The sequence below is a fragment of the Trichosurus vulpecula genome, chromosome 4 (assembly GCF_011100635.1).
Source record: "Trichosurus vulpecula isolate mTriVul1 chromosome 4, mTriVul1.pri, whole genome shotgun sequence".
Classification (NCBI taxonomy): domain Eukaryota; kingdom Metazoa; phylum Chordata; class Mammalia; order Diprotodontia; family Phalangeridae; genus Trichosurus; species Trichosurus vulpecula.
This window is the reverse complement of record NC_050576.1, coordinates 46329748-46349071: the sequence shown is the minus strand read 5'-3', so window position 1 is coordinate 46349071 and position 19324 is coordinate 46329748. Positions and strand designations below refer to the sequence as shown.

Below are 19324 nucleotides of genomic sequence, written 5' to 3'. Positions count from 1 at the left end.
AGGGGATCACACGAACTTCTTATATTTTATTTATTTATATTTATTAACTTTTGTTTTGGCATGGTCCCAACGAATCCAGCTTTGCTGTAGGAAAGGTTGTTTTATATTGTTGTAACCATTATTTCCGTTGGGTCTTGGAAAGACTCAAGGGATCTGCCAAGCTTCTGTAAGTGTTCCCACCCAACCATTCACAGTTACAGCAGATGGTGTGAAGTTAGATGAGAAAAAGGAGCTAGAATCAATGAATCTTACACTTGGAAGATACTGCATAAGGGCTGCACCTCCTTCCCTCACCCTCCTGCTCATGCCTTACCCCAACCATTCAATGTAAGAATCCCTTCTTTAGGCTAATAGCTGGTGTCTCTATAGTGCTTTAAGGCTTATACAGACAATTTTACATTTTCTCGTTTGATCATCAGAAATATTATTATCCCATTTTATAATATTTGACCTAAAAATGCCAAGGGACAGGGTAGTCTATTCTGTTGTTAGGTAGCTGTAATTTTTAGAAAGTGTGTTCCTTATATTGATCCAGAGAAAAGGGAAGATAATATTAATAAAAGATTACTAAGTAGCCTCCACAGAGACCTGGGATCAAATCTTAATTTCTGCAGCTTACTACATATGTGACTTCAGCAAGACACTTAACCGGCCTAGACCTCAGTCTCCTCACCATAAAAATGAGTGTACTAGATGGCCTCTGAAGTGTCTTCTAGCTGCTCTGATGCTTCATTGCTCAGTGGAGATAACCTAGGATTCTTGATGAAGGAAAGAACATCAACCAGCCATAGAAACATAGGCAGATTGTACCCCACTCATCCCTTTTCTTCACCTACCAGACAGATCAACTCCATAGTCACTGCCCTTGCTCTACTGAGCATTCATGGAGAGAAAACCGTAGGAAAAGAAGTCTGGCTCAGTTGTACCCATTTCTCTTATTAGACCACAATGGCCATCAGCTCAAACTTGCGGGGCAGGGGTGATCTCTGGAATATTTTCAAAAGTTAATAAATCCAAAATCATTGAGATTCTATTTTGCATGGTTTAAGCCTTTGGTTTGGAGAGGGAGAAGCAAAAGAGTTCTTTTTACCTTCACATTCTTACAGAGAAGGTTCATTCTCTCTGTCTAATCTCCATGTACCATTCATTGTCTAGTTTCCCTCTACCAATAATGAACCATATAACCAGAAACAATCAGAATTGATCTTTTATATCAAATGGGATGCTTTGATACAAATTAAAACAGCAAATAAACAACTTTATCAAAACAGAAAATACAATATAAATGTCCATTTTTTTCCAGTGGAAAGGGAGGCAGAAAAGGGAAAGTGGAACATTGCCAAATGACTGAGACCTTTGCCAAGGAAAGGTCAACACCATAAATCATACTTTTCATTCTAGCTTCCAGCGGCAACATGGAACCCAGGTTCACTCTATACCTTTCCCACTAGCCACTTGACTGGTACCTCTGTCGTGAAGGGAGGAAGGAAGGAGGGAGGAGGAAAGGAGGAGTAAGGGAGGAGGAAGGGAGGAGGAGGAGGAAGGGAGGAAGGGCCAAGCATTTATTAATCGCCTACTATGTGCCAGGCACGGCGCTTAATGTTTTACAAATAATAATCTCATGTGATCCTCACAACAACGATAGGAAGTAGGTGCTTTACAGTTGAGGAAACTGAAACAGATAGAGATTAAGTAACTTGCCTAAATTCATACAGCTAGTAAGAACCTGTGACTGGATTCGAACTCAGATCTTTCTGATACCAGGCCTGGCACTCTACCCATCTAGCTTCCTCTATCTCTTCTCCTCACTTTCATCATGGAACAAAACACTAGTAATCCTGTACCCTTGCTCCCTTCGCACTAGACATCTTCCCCCTGACTTCTGTAATTCTTGCCTTGTGGGTGAAGGGAAACTAACCCCAGTCTGGTCTACAATTCTCAGAAGTTTATGTAGCTAGGCTCTGGGGGCTTTGTCTCTGATTTCAGGCTCATCAGATGCTCTTCCCCGCTCCCTTCCCACAAACTCTGCTACATTTAAATCAGCCTCTTTGCAACTTCCACCCATTCCTCCTAGCTTAGGCCACTGAGGCCAAAAAGAAGAAGCCTAATTGTTTCTTCACATGGTAATTCCTCAGACTTCAAAACAGATGCCAGTCTTTCCCTAAGTCTTCTCTTCTCTAAGCTAAACATATGGTTCGTTCAACTGATCTCAGTATAGCGTGGTCACTTGTAGTTCCACCATCCTGGTCACCCTGTTACAATTTGTCAGTGTTCCTCCTAAAGTGAACTTGCCCTAAACTACGCACAATATCCCCGTTGTGGTATTTTTTTTCTAAGAAAAAAACCATTTCATACCCTTTAAATAAATCTCATCTGGCACCTAAGGCTGAGCTGGTGATACTTGTGAACCAAACAAACTTGATTGGTTTCTCAAATGACTTTTCCAATCTGAGTCTCCTATAAATATTTAAATGTTAGCTACACCCACACAGCCAGCCAGCACTTCATTAAAGTTACACAATGTTTGCTTTGGTTTTTTTAGCCTCCCAAAATATTATATTGTTTCTGATACTCTGGGCCTTGGTTACCTCATCTCACTTCCTGGCTATTCTCTAACCATGTTGCCCATGCTCTAGCCATCCCCCTCACCAATCTCCCTCCAGAACCTAGTCTCTGTCCTGTGGGACCCTGAGCTCTGATCTCATCCTGCCCCAAACCAGACATCCCTTCTACTTCCTGGCCATCTCTAAACCACAATGTTAGCTTCATACCAACATCCCCCTTCCCTCTCCCCTTGTTTTGTTGTTATCATCTTCTCCCATTAGAATATTAACTTCTTGAGGGGACACACTGTCTTGCTTGCTTATATTTGCACCCCTAGCAGAGTAAGTTGGGCAGCTAGGTGGCAAAGTAGATACAGCACTAGACCTAGAGTCAGGAAGCAAGAACATCTTCTTGAGTTCAAATCTAGCCTCAGACACTTAGTAGCTATGTGTCCCTAGGCAAGTCACTTAATCTTGCTTGCCTCAGTTTCCTCATCTGTAAAATGAGCTGGAGAAGGAAATGGCAAACCACTCCAGTTTCTATGCCAAGAAAACCCCCAATGGATTCACAAAGAGTCGGACATGACTGAACAGCAGAGCAAATGCTTACGAAATACTTTTTCATTCTTGTGTTCATTCATTTATCTTGCAAAGATTAAGTAACTTCTAAACTGACTTCCAGCTCTAAGATCACATAGCTTGTTGGATAAAGAGTAACTGAGGCAGGACAGCAGAATCCCTAAGAGCATGGAGTCATTAAGTGTTCCATTCAGATTCTACCACTGATGCTTATTAGCCTTGGTCCTCTGAATTAGTAGTCACCTCACTTTTGTGTGACTCAGCATTTAGGACGACTACTAAACAAAGACAACTGCAAAGCTGGACGTAATTACTAATATAATTCGCCAGTCCCATCCATGTTCAAGGAAGTGGGTAATGGAAAGGTGGACTGGTTTCCAAACAAAGGGCCCCAACAAGAATATTGTACTTGCTAATAACATTCTTGAGTGTAGGGTCTGTCCAAATGGTGTGACCCACAAGAGACACAGTGCAAAGCCTGGAACTCGAGAAGACCTCTCATTACGTTATAGTGGACAGAACTGTCTCTGGAGTCAGAATCCCAATTCAAATACTACCTCTGGTAGGGGTTACTCTCAGGGCTACCTTGAGTGAGAACAACATCAACAGATCTCGAGAAAGGGCATCATCACTACCAGCAGTGAGCTAGTAGGAGAGGCCTGGTACAGGAACTGAAGCATGATTATATACCTTAGCGGTTCCATCCTCCTCCCACCACTGACCTTCACCTTTATTGGTGGAGTTCAGGTTCACAATCTCGAGAGAAATCTAACCCAGGGACAAGGAAGTGAAAAATGTCTTTTTCCTTATTTGGCGAGGCTTGTGCTGAGGTGGGAGTGGGGAGGAAGTGGGTCCAGCTACTCTAAGTTCCGGATTCCAATAAGTTAGGTGATTTCTCAGTAACTGGAGACTTAGACCTAGCTGTCAATCAGAAGCCCTGAGCTATGCTGATCCCATTCTATTTACAGAATGGTTGAGATTTAGATTTCATGATTTCACGAGAGGTCCTCACGATCCCACTCAGTATGGCTATACTCTTCACTGACACCAGAACTCGAGAATTCCATACCCTCTTTATGCTGGGATTTCTGTAAATCTTTAATTCAATTAAGCACTTAGTAAATCACCTACTCCATGCCAGGTATCATCCTAGATGTTGAGGAAACAAAATGAAACAGAACCTGATCACTATGACCTTGATGGAGGGAGGAGAGAGGAGATTGAGAGAGGGGAACCAACAAGTACACCAATAAGGAAATTTTAAAATAGACAAAATAATTTAGAGGCAGAACATTAATAGTTGATAGAATCAGGAAAGGTCTTTCTATCCAAAAGGCTAGAGACAATCCACTGGTTGAGTCCTCTCTGTAGTTCTTGAACACCCGTGTGATACACACAGGATGTCTCTTATCCCTCAGTTCGTGACCCTCTCAACTCCTTTTGCAGTGAGGCATAGGTATATTGATACAGAAGGGGCCTGAAAAACCATCTAGTCCAACCTCCTATATTTTACAGATGAGGAAACTGTAGCCTAGCCTAGGTAAGTGACTTGCCCAAGGTCACACAGGGAATAAGTCTCAGAGGAGGGATTCAACCCAGGCCTTTTTGACTCCAGAGCCAGTGCTCTTTCTGCTGTCCCAAGCTACTTTCTCATGCCTTGGCAAGGTCTTTTAAGCCATTTTCCCCAAGGCAATATGCTACAACTTATTTATTACCACCTCTTCAGAATGAAGGGAAAAAACCTATCTATTATAGTGGATGTGGGAAAGGCTTGAGGCAGAGCTCAGAGATTATTAGGCATCAGAGGAAGTACACTGGAGAGAAACCTTATAAATGCTGTGAGGAACTGACACCTGACCTCAGACCTAATAAAGTCTGTTCTGTTCCCTTCCAGTTCTGTTTGGCAGAGTGTTCTGAGAACTTCCTGAAATCAGTTATCTCCTTGGCCTGAGCCTCACAGAGAGGCTAAACTCTAATCAGCCTCCACTTCCTCTGGTTCTTCCTGACACTTACCAGCATCCTAATCATAATTCTTTATTGGCCTGGCACATGAGCCACTGACAGCATTATAATCATGGTGCCCAGTGGACTGTTTTCAATTTGAGGAGACTACCCTTGCACTGGAATGATGGATTTTCTTTCTGTCCCTGGGCTTATTCCCCAGATGTGTTTAATTAGATAACTGGTCACAACACTGGGCTAAAATTTCTTGTGAATTCTTACACATTTAGCATTTGCATTGATTATCATGAGTCTCCGAGGATGTAGATGAGTTGCATATGAAACATGCCTTGTTTGATTTCCAGTTTCTTAAGAATATTTGTGCCAGGTGTTAGGGATACGTCCATATATTTTATATGTGCATAAACATTAGACTTTGTGGGTCTGAGACCACTACTCACATTAAAAATAGACAGAGACCCTTCTTGAGAAAAGGCAAAAAGGAATTTTATTGCTTTCTCATAAGAAAGGATGCCACCCAAGCGGTAGAGGTTGGGGGCACTTTAATTATGTTTTATATTTATTGGGTCTGAATGAATGGGCACGTCCCCTAACAGAGTACAAGAGAGTACAAAGGACTCAGATGGACGCCAGTCCTTTTAATGATCCCCACTTCGAAACTCCCACCAGGCTCTTCATTGGCCAGATACAACCCCCTGACTGCCTACATCAAGCCCTCCTCAAATGGCTCATTTAAGCATGGGTACAAGCCTCTGATCTTTCACTGTAGAGCTTTGATTAGAACTAGTTCTAACCAGTCACCTGACTTACATTCTGCTAAAGCTGTGGGGGAGGGGGAGGAAGAGGGATACTCTCTGTGGAAACAAAACTGCTCAGTCCCACTCCCCCTGCTCCCCCATCTCCCCCCCCCCAACCCCTCCCGGTCTTACAGCTCACTGTTACTGCAGACTAATGGTGTTGGGTGCTTGTCATTTTTTTTTAAATTGTGTTTTATTAGAGTTAAATTCCATTTGGTCAATAAATCAGTCAACAAGCATTTATTTTTCCCATGTGTCAGTTACTGTGCTGAACTAGGGGAATACAAATTGAAGCGAAAACGTTATTCCTGGCCTCAAGGAGCTCACATTCTAACGGGGCAGGCAAAATGCAAATATGTACAATGAAGATATGTTATGAATATAATATGATAAATGGTAGAATAGAATAAAATATAACAAAAATATAGAAATATGTAACCGGGAGAATCTCAAAGTGAAGACACTAGCAGTTGGGGATAATGGGGAGGGTGGAATGAATGGGACCAGGGAAGGCAAAATTTGAGCTGAACCTTGAAGGAAGCCAAGAAAGCTGGAGATGAAGAAGAACATTCCAGGTATGAGGAACAGCCAATGAAAAGACACATAGCTGAGAGATGGAATGTCACATTCAATGGACTGCAAGAAAGCCATTATACCTGGATCACAGGGTAAGTGAGAGAAATAATTATTACCAGTTATATTTAAAAAATGGGACATAACCAACTTACCTGAATTGGAAAATAAATGGGGATAACATGTAAAGGTCTAATTTCCTACATGCTTTATATAGTTAAGTATCCTATAGACATCCATGAACCAAAGAAGCCTTGGAAGGCTTCATAAAACAGATTCCTTTGGTTCATGAGTTGGCGTAGATGGCCACTGAGCTCTCATAATCCATGATTCTCTAATTCTGTGAGCTTTGTGGAGCTTCATAAAAACACTGAGGTAGGAAGGGCATTTTACAGATGAAGAAACTGGAACTCAGAGATGGGCCTTGCCCAAAGTTCTATGGTTAATCAGTTTGACTTTGACTCACATCTGGCTTTTTCAAGTACAAGCTCTTTGCCTTCTTTAATCTGAAATGTCTAGTAGTAGGGCATCAGACGCTGAATATCCTTTCTTCAAAGAATCATAGAAATTCAGAGCTGGCAGGGAACTTAGCAGTCATCTAGTCCAACTAAGTCTGACCAGGAATTACCTGCATAACATACACAACAAATAGTTGCCCATCTTCAACTTAAAGGATTCTATCCAGTAGTGTCCCACAACTTCTAAAGGCAGCTACTTCCACTTCTGGGTAGCTCTGATTATTTTGACATTTTTTCCTTATATCCAGCTTGAATTTGCCATTTTCTATCTTATATCCTTTAATCCTTATTCTACTCTCTGGGACCAAACAGCACAAATCAAATCCCTTTTCCACATAAAAACCTTTCAAATACTTTAAGAATTATGAACACACACATACACACACACACACCTTAAATTTTCTCTCCTCCTTGCAAAAATATCCCTAGTTCCCTCAACTACTGTTCCTATGGCATGGGCTCAAGGCTTTTCACCATTCTGGTATTTCTCCTCTGGATATTCCCCAGTTTATCCATGTCTTTCTTTAACTATGGCACCCAAACTGAAGATTCACAATATGTTCTTAGCAAGGAAAAGTGAAAAAAGATTCTTACCTCTTTATTTCTGGAGGCTATATCTCTCTTAATGTAATCCAAGGTCACACAATTTTTTTGGCTGCCGTATCAAACTGTTTTTGAAGTCCAGAGCTACCCCAAGATCTTTTTGCAAACTATCTAGCCATGGCTATCCATCTTCTATTTGTAAAGTCTCTTTCTTGAACTCAAGTAGGATTTAACATTTATCCCTATTCAATTTCATCTTAGTAGATTTATCTCAATGTTCTACTCTGTCAAGATCTTTTGGGATCCTGAATCTGTGATCCAGAGTGTTAGCTATCTCTGCCAGCCTTGTGTCATTTGAGAAATTGTTAAGGATGGCATCCAAGCCTTTCTCTAAGTCACTGATAAGAAAGTTAACCAGCACAGAAATCACCACAGATCCCTGGGGTTGTTCACTAGAGATCTATTCCCAAGGTGGTATTGAAAAATTAATGACTAATCTTTGAGACCTTCCATTTGGCCATCTAATTATGTTGTGGCAAGAGGGGGGAGAGATAATCAGGATACCCCTGATCAATTGATTTCCCCCAGTCCAGAGGACATATCAAAGCAAATAAAGAACCAAAGGAGGCAAAAGGTATCAATATCTTAAGGTGTGTTGTCTTTTTACAAAGTATGAAGAAACTTTTCTAGACAGAGTTAGAGGGCAACAAGATATCAGGGGCTAAAGCTCAGTGACCCCCACCCCTGCCTTGTGCTGCTTGGTAAAGACAGATACACTCTAGGGGGCAGGGGGAGTAGGGAGTCAGTTAATCCCGGCAGTTCCGCGGAATGTGACCCCTGGCAGCAGAGATGAGAGCCATCTATGGAGAAAGAATAGAGCTCTTGGGAGGCTATTATCTCTTGTCTCATTTGGATCTTGGAGTAGGATTATTCTCCTAGTAGGAGACATTATACCCAGAAGAAAGAAAGAAAGGGGAATCAAAGCAGAAAACAGAATTGAGAAGTGTGACTCCTGGCAGCAGAGAAAGAAAGAAGCTATGGATCCAAGGGAGAATCAGTCTTGGTAGTCCAGAGTTGATTTGTGTTTTTGTTTGCAGTGTCTTATTGACGGTTATCAATTGCATTGAATGTACTGTGTACAAATTGGTCATTTCACACCTGTAAAAAAAAATTCCCTTCATGTTTACATGCATAATTTACTCTTATGCATTTTGTATTAAGCAATTTCCATGTTTAATTAAATTTTAAAAATCTCATGCTTTTTGTTTGGCTTGCCTCTATTAAAAAATAAAAATAATTCTCTTAGCATTAATCTGTAGAGAGTCATAGGCTCGGATAATCCATGTGAGGATGCTGCCTAATGAGACACCGTGCCCATGGGGAGGAGAATCAAGAGGACACCCAAAGAAGAGAAAGAATCCTGGCTCTTGTCACAGCAGAAATATGAATTACCTTGAGGACATGTCCATTCTTTTGCTTTGAGATAATTGTGTGCTCTGCATGACCATTATATTGGAAGCTCCTTGAGGGCAGGGACTGTCTTTTGCCTTTTTTTGTATCACCAGAGCTTGGCACAGTGTCTGACACATGTTGTTGTTCTTTGTCACTTCAACTCTTCATGATTCCTTTTGGGGTTCTCTTGGCAAATACATTGGAGTGGTGTGCCATTTCCTTTTCCAGCTCATTTTATAGATGAGGAAACTGAGGCAAAGAGGATTAAGTGATTTGCCCAGGGTCACACAGCTAGTAGGTAATCTGAGGCCAGATTTGAACTTAGATCTTCCTGACTCCAGACCCTGTTCTCTAGTCACTCTGCCACCCAGCTGCCTGCCTGGCACGTAGTGGGTGCTTAATAAATGTTAATCAATTGACACTTTTTAAAAGTTTTTTTTATTAAATTTATTTTTAGTTTTCAATATTCATTTTATAAAATTTCAAGTTCTAAATTTTCCCCCTCCTTCCCCTCCCCAAGAGGGCATGCAATCTGATATAGGCTATACATGTATATTCCTATTAAACATTTCCACATTAATCACATTGTGAAAGAAGAATGAGAACAAAAGGGAAAAACTATAAGATGGCTTGACTATTAAAGGTAACCAAGTAGACAAGGGGAGGTTTGTGAGCTGAGTTCAGGGGCACACACACCCCTAAACACACACCTGTCCATCCCCCGAGGACCTAAGCTATAAATGCGAGTTGGTGGGGTAGCTCAAAGGAGAGAGGGACTTTTGGAATATGGTACACGTTCTCTTTCATCTGGTCCACATTTCTCCATTGTTGCTTTATCAAACTTTTAACTAAAATGTGCTAAAGATACATAGACAGCTTTGCCCTAGTCTACCCAGCTAAAAACCCTGGCCAAAAGGGAATGAAATCTTTCAGGCATAACTTGTTTTCAGTGAAGCCACACTGGCTTTTTGTGATTAAGGATTTCTTTTCTAGGCTCTGGAACTACTCTCCTAGCCCCAGAGCAAGGCTGGTTCTTTTCCCTTTCTAGCCTGGATGCCAAGTGTGTGTTTACCTAAAAGACTATTTTACGAAGAGCTCCAACTAAACAAGCACTCACATGGAGGTCAGAAGTGGTCCAAGGACATCCTCAAGGTCTCTCTGAAGAACTTTAATATTGATTATGAGACACGAGAGACACTGGCACTGGACCATCCAGCATGGCATGCCCACATCAAGGAAGACACTGTGCAGTATGAGCAAAGCAGAATTGCAATAGCAGAGAGGAAACATGAGACGCAGATCTAGAGATATCCCCATCCCAAATATTCAAACTGACTATTTGTGCCTGACCTGTGGCAGGGTCTACCCCAACTTGCATTGGACTGATCAGCCACAGTTGAACACCTGACCTTGACGCTGACATAGTAATGTCATTTTGGTCCTCTTCAAGTACAAAGGACCAATAACAATGATAGGTTGTTGGAGGCTGGGCTGAGACTTTTCTCCTCATATCTCTTATCTTTAACAACAGGACAAACAACAGTTAGTTATAGTAAATGGAGAAATTTTGAATGCTGTGGATAAGTTCACTTACCTTGTCCATGTATTTTGCAGGGATGTACACATTGACAATGAAGTTGAGGTATTCATTGCCAGAGCTAGAGCAGTGTTTGGAGGCTCCGAAGAAAAGTATGGGAGAGAAGGTTTACAGAGCCGTTGTACTGGCCTCATTATTGTATGCCTGTGAAACCTGGACAGTATGCCACCACCATGCCAGGGAACTGAATTGCTTCCATTTGAATTGTCTTAGGAAAATTCTGAAGATCACCTGGCAAGATAAGGTACCAGACACTGAAGTCCTTTCTCAAGTTGAACTGCCAAGCATTCAAACTACTGCAGAGAGTGCAACTCCAACAGGGCTGGCCACACTGGCAATGCCAAACAGATACTTGCCTAAAAGACTATTTTACAGAGAATTCACAAAAAGGTAAGTACTCATACAGAGAGTAGAAGAAGAGATACAAGGACACTCTCAAGTTATCTGAAGAACTTTGGAATAGATTGAGGCACAGGACTGCCCAGCGTGGCGTGCTTCCATTAAATAAGATGCCGTACTCTGCGAGCAAAGCAGAATTCAGTAGCTCAAAAAAAAAAAATGTGAGACAAGCAAATTTAGAGACATCGCCACCCCAAATGTTCACATAGACTATTTGTGCTCAGTCCATGGTAGAGCCTTCCAAGCTGGTACTGGTCTAATCAGCCACAGTTGGATACATTGTGCCTTAATCCCAACATAGTGATGCTATTTTGGTCCTCTTGCAGAAAGGACAACCAACCAGCCTTTCTAATGAGATAGCTCATATCTCCCACCGGTACAACTTCCCCAGTGATCAGGAATTGTTTTCCATTAGCAAACTGGACTTAATTAGTTAATAATAATAACTAGCATTGACGTAGTGATTTAAGTTTTGCATAGAACTTTACAAACATTATCTCATTTAGGTACTGTTATTTTCGCCCCTCTTACAGATGAAGAAAGAAATGGAGGTAGACGAAAGTTGTTACTTGCCCTGAGTCACTTGTCCAGTAAGTGTCTGAACCAGGATTTAAACTCCTATTTTGCTGACTCCAAGTCTAGGGCTCTATCCACTGCACCACCTCCCTGCCATTTTGAAATGAACACTTAACTAAAGTAAGTATTCATTCCTATACTACCATGCATATTATACTATTAAGGAAGCATAAGAAAAGGACAGTTGATACAAACAACCCCCTCTCCAGAGTCTGTGAGACACTCTCCCACAAGTACACATAGAGTCCCAGGGAAAGCGGGCACTAGTTTAGAATATATGTGGACAAGCAGGCATAACTCACGGTTCCTAAAAGTTCTTTTCTTCCTTTCTGGAGCCTTCATCAAGTTTTTATCTCAGGTGTGGTGTGCCCGCTGTTCTGGGGATGCTGCTAGGGGGCTAATGAGAAACCCGATCCTCTGAAATTGACCAAGGTGGGATGGGTAGGAGGTTGAGATGCCTTAACAATGCCTTAAACAATTCTCCCTACCTCAAACTCTCTCTCCTAGCTCACCACTGGAATAATCCCGAGCACCAAAGTAGCTTGCTATTTTATAGAAGATTCACCTGACAGGCACATATTTGAGGCATCTAATTGATTTAATCAATGAAGGTGTTTTCACCTGACAGAGGTATCTAGGCTAGAATATCTTGCCAGCTACTTTAAGTGGGGTGGAGTGACTGACTGATTAATTGACTTAATCTTTACAAGGATATTCACCAACCATCTAGATCTTAAATAAAACATTCTAGGATTTTTCCAGGAATTAAAGTCTGGCTCACTGGTCTATGGTTTGCAGAGTATTCTCTTTCATTTTTTGAAAATAAGAATTTTCCCTGCTCTATCCAGGGACTTCCCACAATCTTTTACACATCGATGACAGTGACAGCAATTACATCCCACAGTTGTTTCAGTATCCACAGATATAGTTCATCCGGACCCAGTGACTTGGATTCCTCCAGGGCACCTAGGTACTCTCTTATTATCTTCTTATTAAGAATCTTATTCAATTGAATCTGACTCAATTCCGGATAATTCAGTTCAGTTCAGCAATTATATACCAAGCACCTGCTCTCTGCAATTTACTTGGAATCCAGTGAAGTCCGTTTTATGATGGGAAAATATACTAGGATCCAGAGTTCCAAAGTGCCCAAACTTTGGAGTGACTTTGGGGTGACTCGATGAAACCTATGGCACCCAGGAACATGGGCATGTTGCTCCCCACCCAGTAGAATGTTCAAAACCCAAGTCTGAAGATCATTTAATTAGAAAGACAAAGCGTGACTCCTAAGAATTGAGAAAATAGAAGTACCTGCCATCCGTCTTTGAAGAGGTGGAGTAGAACGTGGGTCTAGAACTCCATTGGTATGTTGATTAGTCTCACTGAATTGCTGTTTTATTCTTTGCTACAAGTAGTGCCTGGGGAGGTGTGTGGGAGTGAAATGAAGGTGACGTATAAACAAAAAGAAGCAATAAGATTATTTAAAATTAAATTAATTTTGTAAAAGTATGTAAGCCCTGAGGACAGGGACTATTTTTTTTTTGTCCTTATGTCTCCTCTTACTGAGGTAGCTGAGATGTGGTGGATGTCATTGTTTGGTCGTTTCAGTCAAGTAAGACTCTTCGTGAAGCTATTTGGGATTTTGTGGTTGGCCTTGAATCCAGGGAAGTTGGGTTTAAATCCCACCTCTGACCCAGACTGGCTACATGACCCTGGGCAAGTCACTTGGTGCTCTAGACCAGAGGCTGGCAAACGGAGGGCCAAATCCAACCCCCTCAGCCAGTTTTTCTCCATGGTCTTCTTGATAAGAAGAATGGTTTTTACATTTTTTAGTGAATAAAACTTTATTTTAAAATTGTGAGAGATGGGTAAAAGTTAGGGAAAGTTAGGTTTCCGCAAAAGAGCTAATTGAGTTCCACAGAATAATTAATTGTCAGCTTGAACAAAGAAGGAGCAAAAATTAACCAGGATGAGGGTCCCCAGCCAATGGGAGTAGAGTTTGTGGTTTTGCAGAAACTGCAGTTTCAGGATGTTAGGAAAACTGGTCTACACTGGCCAGATAATGGTCAGGGTTGAAGAGAAAACTGGGCCAAATGGCTACCAGGCATGTTTAATTGGCTAATTGAATATTACCTTACACACTCACAGGCAGCAGTTTTCCGCCATTTTCAAACATGGGTTATATGATGAGGAGGGAGGAACATACCAAGGAGTTTCATGTTGGGGGCACATGGGGAAGATTGTAACCCAGAAGGGAGCGGACCAATCCGCTCTCTGAGGGGAGGTACTGAGCTGATGGTGCAGTCTAACAGAATAAAGTTGGTCTCACTCCTGTACCCTCCACTTCCTCTTCCTAAAGAAGGGTGGAGTGCACTCCTGGCCAGGAATGTTTACCAATTCCTTTGCATTTGTCCATAACAATAAATTGCCCTTCACACCTGAATTTCAGTGTCAAGCATATTTCTAAGAAAATGTAAAAAACTCTTCCACAAACCTTTTCCCTTCTCTCGCTGTCCCCTTAGAGACCCTATGGAGCCCAAGAAAACCAGCCGCTGTTGGGGTGGGGGTGGAGGGCTTCTCCATTACCCTTCCCCCAGGGGCTCTGGATGTGAGTGATTTTCGGCCACTACTGGACAACCAGGAAGGTTTGTGCCACCGCGAGTCTCCTCGTGGAACTCCTGGAGCTGCGATCGCAAGAGCAAGGAGAAGCGGTGCTCAGTACCACTTCGAGGCTCTGGGAAGGGTTCGAGGGACAGGAGGCAAGCAAGTAAAGGCTCTGCAGCCCCTCTCCCCCCACACTCTGCCCCTTCAGGGATGCTGGGATGCCTGGGTCCTCTACAGTCAGCAGCGTATGGCCAAAAAGAATGAGGTGAATGAAAAGGATGTGATCTTACACCCGGCCCTGTTCCGATTGCCCCAAAATGGGACTGACCCCCTGCTGACCTTCAACAAGCCCATGTCTGAGAGTTGGCCAGTCCATGGTCATGAAGCCCAAAGCCTTCCACCCAGGACCACGGTTGACTTTGAAAGGCTAGTGACTTCCCTGATTCTCCTCGACCCCAGCATCTTTGGCCCCTGGGAAAGATCCTGAACCTGCCCTCTGCTGCTGGTGTCTGAATGTCTGGATTCCCCGATGCAAGAGACTGATGGCTGGGGTTTTCCCCATATCCCTGCTCCACCAGACAGACATAAGGCACCACCTTTGCAGAAATGAAGTTGCTTTATACCAAAAAACAAAATAAAATAAAATGTAAAAACCATTCTGTAAGAAATGGGAGGAGTTTTGTTTCCACAGAACTAAAGGTGTGCTCCCCCCCCCTCCCCCACCCCAGCTTGAGCAGAGACCAGGCCTCAAGGTCTGTCAGGTGAGAGGTCAGAGGCTTGTAGGCATGTGCATGCTTTTTGAGAAGGCAGTCTGGGGAATTAGAGAGGACAAACCCACTTGAACCAGTTTAAGCTTATCTAGGGTCTGGTCTTGGTCAAGAATCCAGGCCTACTGATTTGCATAATTTGCACATGTTAAAGAGGGAAAGTAGGGGAAGTAAAAGAATATAGTTTAACCCTAAACTAAGATAAGGAAAATCTAATTAACTTCACTTTTGCTTCTGTATCCTTATTATCCTATTTATATAAACTGTATAACCTAGGAAAACTATGTAAAAAACTAAGATTGTAAACTAACCGTAACTCTAGCAGCTGTATCAGTGTGAGTGTTCCTGTGAGCACTACACCTGCTCTCTCGAGGAGTGTAATAAAATGCCTTCCTCTGCCCACTCTGATCTTGAGTTCTTTGGGTGAGAATGGGCAAATCACATGGATTTTCCTAAGGTCAAGTGAAGGGAAACAACAGGCAGTGGAAGCTCACCGGGGAACCCTGTGGTCTGTACAGCCCTCTTAAGGGGACATCACTTGGGACTTCTCGGGAGCCTTGTGATCTTACCGCCATCCTAAGGGGCCATCACTTGGGTTCTCCTTAGGGTCTGACCCCTAGGAGGCCCTGTGAACCCACAGATTAAGGGGGGCTACCACTTGGTCTTCCTCTGGGAGTCCTGTGGTCTGTACAGCCTTCCCTAGGGATTATCACAGGGTTCTTCCTCAGGATTTTGGCCCTGCCTAGGAAGTCCAATGGTCCCCAAAGCCAAGTGTTCTCACAATTTGGGGAAGTCCAGTGATCCCCAAAACCACGTTTCTCACAATTCTCAGCCCCCTTCAAAAGTAGTTCCCTTTCCTCATATCAGTAAATTCACAGGAGTAATCCCTGCCCCCCACCATCTAGCTGGGGTCTAGCATATATTTCCACCTGAATTTTATCCACCTAAGGGAATAGGTTCACTTCAATTCAATTAGACTGCAAGCTCCTGGAGGACAGGAACTATCTTTTGCCTCTTTTTGTATTTCCAATAGGGTAACACAGTGCCTGTTACACAGTAGGTGTTTAATAAATGTTTATTGACTGACAGGCAACAAAACTCTGTTAAGCACCTACTATTTGCCAGGGGTGCTGAGAACACAAAGATACAACCAAAAATGTCCCTACCCTCAGTGAGCTTACACTCTTCTGGGTCTTTTATTCTGTAAAAAACATCTACACCCCCACAGAGATCCTAAAGAAATGAGAGATTTATTAAAGATGGTAAAACTATAAAGAAGCCCCAGAGATAAGCTTCCTTAAAGGGGAGGGGTAGAATTTATAAGGTAGTCTAGAAATGATCATGAGTGAGACATGCAGCCAAGTCAAGGAGATTCCACAATAAGAATTCAAGTTTGGTCCTACATGATGGAATTGTATGGAGTCTGGTAACCAAAACAGACTTTCTCAGTTCTCCTTTTCCTCTCTTGAGTGGAAGTGAGACTGGTTTGCTAAAAAGACACCTCCTGTCCTTTGACAACCATTCATTCCCGCTGTCTTTTAGGTTCAGTCAGCCTCAATTATCTAGAAAGCAACATACAATGAGAAAATTTGGCCATCCTTTCCAGTAACTCAGCCTGTCATGACCCACTGTATTCAGTTATTTCTACCTTTATAGCATTCATTTCACGGTGGAAAAAAGAAATCTGTTAGTGCTGGTCTCTTTCTTCCCCCCAGAAACTCCAGACAATTAGTCTTTACCAAACCTGTCCGAAGAAGCGGAGATAGTTCCCCTGCCTGGAGGAGAAGGCCTGAATTCTTTATCTTCAGTCTGTGAGGATGCTGACATCCAGATGTCAAATCTTCATTTGTGTCATGGAGACACTAAGGAGCCATCTGGGGAGCTGTTAGTTACTTCGTATTTCCTCAAGCTCCTCTTGAAAACAGCAGTGAAACCTTGGCTTAAGATTTCAAACTGTCTTACACCTAGAAATGCTGGTACCTATTCCCAAACTAATCTGTTTAGCTTTGAAGAACCCACTTTTTGAAAAAGCTGAGATTCCCCTCACAGCCTCTTCCTCTTGCCCATTCTTCTCCCTCCCTATAGAAAACTCCACTGGTGAAACTTTCCCTTCCTTTGCTTCTTAAGCCAGAAAAGCCATCTGGCTAAGAAAAAGAGGTGGAAGATTCTTAAGAGAAATGACCAATTGGTGGTTTTCTTTGCAGTGGCTGAGAACAGTTCTTCACATTTTAAAAGTGAGAGCACAAACAGGAAATAAATCTTGGGGTTGAAGAAGAAATGCTCCCAAAGTGAGACCAATGCGTCAAGGTCTCTATATGGCTTACTAAGATGGAAAAAGAATTTTTTTGACCATTTCAACATTTTCTTGGATTCTTGAACTTGCTTCTGGTTTATAAGTGTCTTGCTAGTTTCAGCCTGAAAGATCATTGAACCAAAGGCTTCCAGCCCAGAGTCTAATACCAGGCTATGAACTATGTGATCACTAAACCTTTGATTATGATGTCTTGGGGGCAGTGATGAGCCTCTCATCCAGGCAGAGTAATGATTTAAACCATTTTAGGCAAATGAGAAGAGTTCTTGGAGTTGGGAAGACTTGGATTCAAAGCCCACCTCTGACACTAGTAGTGACAGTGACCGTGGGCCAGTCACTTGAACTCTCTGAGACTCTCTGAGTCTCTCAAAGGATAAATTTGTCCTTTGACGATAATAATGTTTTGGTCTAGGGATGATGGGAACCCAAAAATTCAAGGGCAAAAGACACGGGTCCTGCCCTGAAAGAATTTGACTCAAGTCTTCTTTCAGTCAGAGACAAGGTTTATTAAAACATCAGGGGGGTGGGTGAGATTCCTAGGGAGTCCGCACTATTGGTCAGAATCTGAGCACTTTGATGGAGGCAAGATGGACAGAAAGACTATGGGGAGATCTGGATGTGATCTAGGAGTGGCCAAAGTAGTCTGGGGTGACTGGGAGGTAACAGAGAAGGAATCTAGATGGAATTAAGAAGTGGCAGTCTAGGATGGGGCCAGGGGCAGACAATGAAAGGGCAATTGAAAGGATTATTAACTGGGAAGGGCTGGGTACCCCAGGTGAACACCAGGGACCTGGGCCACTCGGGAAAGTCCAGGGTCTTTCAGGGGTCCATCATTAGCACCCTATCATTAGTACTTTGTTTCAGTATTGTTAGGATACCCCGATGAGATAAAGCTGGTAAAATGGTTTGCAAATTTTAAAGTGTTAGTTACTCAACTCACCATCAACCAATTAGCATTTATTAAGCCCCTACTATGTGGCAGGCACTGGAGATACGAAGAAAAAAAACCATAACAATTCCTGCCCTCAAGGAACTAGGAGCTTGCCTTTACCAGCCTCTGCTGATAGTCAAGCCATCCTTTCTGACTCACCTGAATTTCCTCCACTACAGTTTAACCTGCTGTGCTTTGTTTCTGACCCCAAGTAGTAAGTTCATTTCCCCTTAAGCCTCTCTTCTATCTGAAATAATTGATTTTTTTCCTCATAGGTTGGCTTCTCCATCTTTTAATTCTGTGTATTTTTCTCCACTTTCTCCAAACTAAAGGATAATGAAACCCTAGAATTTTAAGCTGGAAGGTCTTGAGAGATCAGATAATGCAAACCTCACCCAGGGGAAGCATTTATATGGCACCTTAAGGTTTGCAAAGTACTCTCCAATGTTGTCTCATTTGATCCTCCCAATAATATGAGGATTTATTGATAAGGAAATTGACAGAAGTTAAGTCCAAGGTCACATGACTAATAAGTGTTTGAGGCAGGATTTGAACTCAGGTCACCTGACTCCAAGTCCAGCATTCCATCCACTGTACTACCTAGTTGCCTATGTTGCAAAGGAGGGAACAGGAGCACAGAGAAGGAGATATTTTCCCAAGGTCCCCCAAGTGGACTGCTGGCAGAAGTAGGACTGTATCCCAGGCTATTTTTCTAATTAGACCACTCCTGGTCTAATTTTCTTTCCATCTAACCAAAGTTGTTTCTCTAGTTTAGGATACACTTAAGTCATGGGATCCAAAACTAGGAACCTAACAAGGGACTTAGTTGTTTCTGCTGTTGTTGTTGAGTTGTGTCTGACGCTTCATGACCCTATTTGGGGTTTTCCTGGCAGAGATACTGGAGCGGTTTGCCATTTCCTTCTCCAGCTCATTTTACAGATGAGAAAACTGAGGCGAACAGAGTTTAGTGACTTGCCCAGGGTCACACACTAGTAAGTGTCTGAGGTCAGATTTGAACTCACGAAGATGAGCTTTCCTGTTTCCGAGCCCAGTGCTCTATCCATCGTGCTACCTAGCTGTCCAAATACAATGGCTATAAGGATCACCTCTCTTTTTCACTTGCTAGACTCCTCTGCATGCCTCTTTCTAAGGCTAATGTTTAGGATGGGACT

The 19324-nt window shown here is 42.5% G+C and overlaps 1 pseudogene; it reads left to right on the top strand.

The window, feature by feature from the left end:
- The first annotated feature begins 10583 nt into the window (after positions 1–10583).
- Positions 10584–14630, top strand: LOC118846707 (annotated as a pseudogene).
- The last annotated feature ends 4694 nt before the right edge of the window (positions 14631–19324 follow it).